Genomic DNA, 6,710 nt, shown 5'->3' with positions numbered 1-6,710 from the left:
AGGAAGAAGGATAACTTTATGACACACCCCCCTACCCAGTCTACACACTAGACACTGTTATAGGGGTAGGGAAACCTAATGAATATGAACTTATTGAACTACATTAGTATTTATTTCTTTAAAAAAAAGTATTTATATTTCTAGAAAGTGGACTTGTGACAATCCCCCTGTACAGTAATCCTCACCATCCAAATAATCAACCACATTGGGTCCACGTGCTAGTCGTGGTGTGAACCAGTATTACAAGACCATGTAGCATGGTCACATGACACACACCAAGCTTTTTAACTAATCACATGAGTCCCCCAATTGAATTATTGATCCATGAATTCCATGAAAACAAGAACTAAGGGTTGAGGAAGGTACATCACATTTGACCAAGTTAGCATTGAAGTTAGAGGTTGAGGGGTGGTTTACTATGATAATTGCATGTCATATAATTATTTCGAAATATTAATAATAATATATGCCAAGGATAATGTTTTTAACCTAATTCGAGAAAGAAAGATAAGTGAGCTAAGGGTGGACAAAATAGTAATTTATTTTTAGTGCATAAACAAAATTATGAGTATGCAAAGCAAGGAGGTAACATAAATGGGTATGATACCATGGAGAAGCTTAATGCCATGGGAAAAATATATAAAGTATGGGAAAGAAAAAGGAGAGACTTAGATACACCATAAGTATGTAAGATATAGTACAATTAATTTATTATTCATAAAACCTAAGTCCCTTATGTTAAATTATATTGGAACAAAAGGGTACAAGTATCACATGTGGCATTTAGGAAGGGTGTTATATGTTAACCAATAAAATCGAGATGGATCCCTATAGTATGATCGGGTTGACCAAGAAGTTATGCCTTGAACGAGTATGGTGTTGTGTCTAGACTAGTGAGCAAGGGACCATCTAGAATTCTCTTTTCACTAGCTATGGAAAATGTAAATTGTGTTAGAGAAAAAATGTTTTGAAATGAGATGTATGATGAGGTAAAACCTTAGATTCATATAATGAGTATTTTTGAATTTATTGCAAAAAGAAAGAAAAAAATAGTTGAGTAAATTGAGGTACATTACACTTTGGCCATTTTTGGCCAATGGATCTCCACTGGGGATTGATTGATTGAACTGTGCATATAAAGGTGGAAGGATTTTGGTATAATGGATTGGCTAGGCAATCCATAGATTTTTTTTTGTTATAATAATGTGTTGTAATCACTAGCTTGAGGGCTTGATCTATGTAGTCCACCTAATCCTATTTTTCTAAGCTTTTCAATGAGTTGAATACAATATTGGGAAAAAAATAAATATCTTAAACATTAGAAAATGACAATCTAGATTCTAGTGAAGAAAAATAAAGCATGAAACAATTAGACTACATCATTAATTATAATAATATTTTATTAGATATTTTTATTATTAGAGTAATCTAAGTGTTTAGTTGATCGTTAACAATAATTGTTTATTTAATATTATAATTTACCATTATAAACAATAAAAATAAATTTATCTTATAATATTATATAATTTTACAAATGCTTAAAAACTCACTGGTAAATGTGTTTATTAAATTTTGTTAATATTATATTTACTTGTGTCAAATAGACAATTTGGTTTTAATTGAAAAAATATATAATCAAATTAATTATACAATTTTTTGGATAATAAAGGTAAATAAGGTATTGTAATTAATTAATTTTATATTATATGATTTTAATCTCAAATTTTATTGTTAAAAAAATTAATTGTTTTAAATTTATAAATTTGTGATTCATAATAGTAGGTTGAGTTTTAAAATTATAACATGTGTTTTTTTAAGTTTAAATTATAATATTTTTTAATCAAATTTAAAATAATGATAATTATATCTTGATACTTAATACACATGAATATGATGGATATTTTATTAACATTAATGAGAGTGGATTAATTTTAAAAGAATAAATATATAATTAACATTTTAAACATCCTCGTCTTTTTACATTTAACATCACACTTTCTATAATAACAATCCAACATAACACTTTATATAATAATATCCTTTACTTTATATAACAATTTCGAAAAGAAACGCTTAGTAACAAATTTCAAATTTCTTTACATGAAAAAAGAAAAAAAAGACCCAAAATTTTATTGCTTTTTCACTGCATTGGTTAAAGAAATGCACAATTTTCAAAAGAGACGCTTCATAACAATTTTCAAATTTCATCCCTAAAACTTTTATTGCTTTTTCACTTTTATTGCTTTTTCACTACATTGGTGAAAAAAATGTACAATTTTGATTAACAAATTTCAAATTTCTTCCCCACAGAAAGAAAAAAAACCCAAAACTTTTATTGCTCTGAAATGTACGAGAGCTTACCGTTGCAACGCTCACTCAGTACAGTAGAGTAGGGTAGAGTACAATACATATGAGGAGATTATTGAGAATGTCAAAGCGGAAGGATGAGTCTAATTAGAAGACAAATGAATCCAAGTGGCAGCGCTGGGTATTCCACTGTTGAGCACGAATAGCATGTAGTACCCAGGCGGTGCTGCAACAGGCGTGGGAGGTGCCGTTACTAGGGCACTATAAATATTCTGCCCCGCTCCTCCTACTAATTCTAATTGTGGGGTGGCAGATGCAAGCAGAAGCAATCTCTGATGCATGGAAAAAGAGTGAGTAGTGAAGGTCGGAGGATAAATGTTGAACTGAATGGAAATGTTATGATGATTATTTGCAGCGAATTGAACCTTGAAGCTACCGCCATAAGTGACCGAAGCAGGCAGCACAGAAATGATGGTGGGCTTCAGGGAAGATTCGTCTAAGTAATAAGGACTGTATGCTTGCAGACGAAGCTCTGTGGGAAACATAACGGTGAAATTATAATTTTTGTTGGGGTTGGAACCTCCCACAAAAATCCTACCATCAGGCAATACAATTGCAGTGGAATGATACATTCTTGGAACAGTGGAACTTGCGAGTACTGAGAAGCGCTGCCCTGGCAATGCATTAGGTCTGTATAAATAAGGAGCAAGAGCTGGATTGGTTGCTTGCCCATAACCTGCACATCCCTTCTCCGCTCCATTGATAATCAGAATTTCACCGGTGGGAAGAAGCAGCATATCTCCCAGAACTCTGGGAGCAGGCATGTTCTCCATTGCCCAATCAGCATTGGGATCTGTGATAACCATTCTTCCACAGCTCTGGAGCGCGTCAAGGAAAATCCCTGCAAGTGACAAATTGTAACTGTCAACAGGAGCACCACCGCAGATCATAATTTCTGTCCTCCGAAATGCATCAGATGCGGACAGTGGCAACATCACAGATGAGGCGGTGGTGGGGTAATTTCTTGGGCCATATGGGATTCTTGGAAAATGCCTGACCACAACATTTCTTTGGTAATCAAGCAAGATGGAATCACGGTTGGCGAAGATGAAGAGATTTCCCTCGGATGAGAGATGAAGAAAAGGATAGAGATTGTATAGGGACACATAGGTGTCTTCTAGAAACGTCAGATTGTAAACTCCCTCACCAGGCTTCCTTGGTGGCAGGAATTCGTAGGTAAAAGCGTAGTTGCCCCCACAACAATACTTCTACCGTCAGGAAGGATCTGGTTTGAAGCATACCATCGATCGTTCAGAAGCCCAGATCCAGGTTCACCAGCTGGATCATGTTGGATATTTTTGATGGGGAAAATACCAAAAACCAAGATTCAAACACACAGAGGCAATGCTCTGTTTTACCTCCACAGGATCTTTTTGTGCACAGAGAAGCTTAAAAAAAATTTCACTGAGAAACAGAGTATTTCACCACCATAAAAGATTTCTATTCATTAAAACAAAAAAAAACATTCACTCTGTCTCCATATGAGAATTTACACTGCTGGAAAAAATTCCCATTAACATTTATTGCTGTAAAACCTCCATTCACATTTACTGGTGTAAAACTATTTTTACATACTGCTGTAAAATTTTTTTTACACAGACTTACAAAAAACTCGCTTCACCATTTTCTTTATGCACTGCTGTGCAAAACCACACATGGTTTTTGCTACTCCTCTGTTTTACGATGCCTCACAAGACATTACAACCCTGTTCTGTGTAATTTCTCGCACTGCTGTGCGTTCAATACATACCACACATGGTTTTTTTTTCGCTGCACCACGAGCTCTCACATATTACCAAAAAGTCAACTAACTAAAATATATATGAGCTCTTTTTTTTAAGTATTACATTGCGTAAAAAAACTGACCATGCCTATCTTTAAATGTACCATACCTTCGACATAAAAAACTTACGTGCAATATATAAAAACTTCAATATTCTACCTACCACTATGACATTTCATTAATTAAAACGTATGGTCAACCAAAATTTGACATTCACTCCACGCAATTTGATTTGACGTTGGTTTGTATGCAGCTTCAATCGATCAACGGCGGAGAACACGGGAGAAGATCCGACGGTGGAGAAAGATATCGGAAGCCACTTTAATGCTGAGCTTTACCTCCCGATATGTCAGAGATGCTGACGTCAGGTGAGAGCCACATGTCTTCACCAAATCGTATCGGAGCCAAGAATACGGAAACAGCTTTTCGCTGGAAGGTGGTGCGATATCCTCTGGGCGGTTTGTGGTTTTGTTCGGTGGTTTTGGGGAGCGCAGTACAGCTGCGTTGAAATTACAAATTTAACACTCCCCTTTAATTTCAACAGCTGGGCATTCGGTCATACCGAGACACTTCCTCAAAAATTCAAAGCTTTTCTGATCAAGTGGCTTTGTCAAGATGTCTGCAACCTGTTCTTGAGTCCTGCAATGTTCTAGGACAATTTCTCCATTGTTCACCAATTCTCTGATGTAGTGAAACCTTGTATCAATGTGTTTCGTTCTTTTATGAAACACTGAATTCTTTGACAATGCAATAGCTGAGCTATTGTCACAAAAGATCACTGTCGCTTTTGCCTGCTCTTGGCCTAAGCTTCTCAACATTCTTCTCATCCACACTGCTTGACATGCTGCTGCTGTAGCTGCCACATATTCAGCCTCTGCTGTAGACAATGCTACAATGGACTGCTTCTTAGAAGCCCATGAAATGGCTCCTGAACCCATATGAATTACATAACCGGAAGTGCTCTTCCGATCATCTACACTTCCAGCCCAATCACTATCAGTGCATCCAACCAAATCTGAATGTTCTGAGTCATTATATAAAATTCCAAACATTTTGGTACCTTTCACATACCTTAAAATTCTTTTTGCTTCTTGCCAATGTGCCTCCTTTGGCCTCTCCATGAATCTGGAAATTAAACTAACAGCATACATAATGTCAGGCCTAGTAGCTGTTAAATACATAAGGCTGCCTACAATACTCTTGTACAAACTAGGATCAAAATCCTTGCTGCTGTCCTCTCTGCTGAGTTTTAATCCCATCACTGTGGGAGTGATTGCTGCCTTGCATTCTTCCATCTTAAATCTGCCCAAAACTTGATTTACATATCTTGCTTGAGATATAAAAATTCCTTTTTCATTTTTATCTACTTCTATGCCTAAGAAGTATCTCAACAAACCCATGTCAGTCATTTCAAATTCATCCTTCATGACTGATTTAAAGTTCTCAATAAGATAAATATCATTTCCAGTGAAAATAACATCATCTACATACAAGACAACAATTAAAATTTTACCATCCTTTTCCTTGATGTAGACTGTGGGTTCTCCTTCACATTTGTCAAATTCATTATCCAATAGATATGAATCTATCCTGCTGTACCATGCTCTTGGCGCTTGCTTCAGCCCATAAAGAGCTTTCTTCAATTTGCACACTTTGTGCTCTTCACCTTTCTTCTCATATCCGAGAGGCTGTTCCACATAGACCTCTTCCATTAACACTCCATTTAGGAATGCTGATTTCACATCCATTTGGTAGACTTTCAATTTGTTTTGTGCTGCTATGGACAGCACTGCTCTCACTGTTTCCATTCTTGCAACCGGTGCGAAAGTCTCCTCATAATCTCTTCCATACTGCTGCTTGTAGCCTTTGACAACCAACCTTGCTTTATGCCTTTCAATCTTGCCTTCAGCATTACTCTTGGTCTTATAAACCCATTTAACTCCAATGACTTCTTTGCCTTTTGGTAGCTCAACCAAATCCCATGTTTTGTTTCTCTCTATGGCATTCATTTCCTCATCCATAGCTTCTATCCATTTCCTATCTTTGATTGCATCTTCGAAATGAATAGGATCATCAACATGACAAAACAAGGCAAATAAGGAATTCATTCCTTCTTCATAAATTTCACTTAGATTTCTAAACTTCTTACCTCGTTCACTTGGTGTGCAAGTGCTTGAAGATGCACTTGACTTTCCTCCTTGTGGTGTGCTTGGAGAAGCACTCTCATTTATCCTCAATGGTGTCCCTTGCTGTCCTTGTGTTGGCGCTGCTGTTTGGGGATGCATTTCAGCCACCTCCTCTTCATCCTCATCATGAGACAAACATTTCTTGACATTCACTGTTTTCTCTATGCTTCCATCCCAAGCTTCCTCTTCAATGAATTGAACATCCCTGCTGACAAAGAACTTCTTGGTAGATGGGATGTACAGCCTGTAGGCTTTGGATTCATCACTGTATCCAACAAGGATACACTTCTCCCCTTTGCCGTCCAACTTCCTCCTTAGCTGATCCGGAATGTGTGCATAGGCCACACACCCGAAAACTCTCATGTGGGTGACTC

The 6,710-nt window shown here is 36.6% G+C and overlaps 1 pseudogene; it reads right to left on the bottom strand.

The window, feature by feature from the left end:
• Positions 1-2,450: 2,450 nt before the first annotated feature.
• On the bottom strand, positions 2,451-3,302 carry LOC149224917 (aldehyde oxidase GLOX1 pseudogene; annotated as a pseudogene).
• Between the last annotated feature and the right edge of the window lie 3,408 nt (positions 3,303-6,710).

This window comes from Pinus tabuliformis, chromosome Q (assembly GCF_031772625.1).
Source record: "Pinus tabuliformis cultivar Carrire ecotype Pingquan chromosome Q, CPIR1, whole genome shotgun sequence".
Taxonomy (NCBI): domain Eukaryota; kingdom Viridiplantae; phylum Streptophyta; class Pinopsida; order Pinales; family Pinaceae; genus Pinus; species Pinus tabuliformis.
Note: the sequence above shows the minus strand (reverse complement) of the source record. Positions and strands in the feature narration are given on the sequence as shown.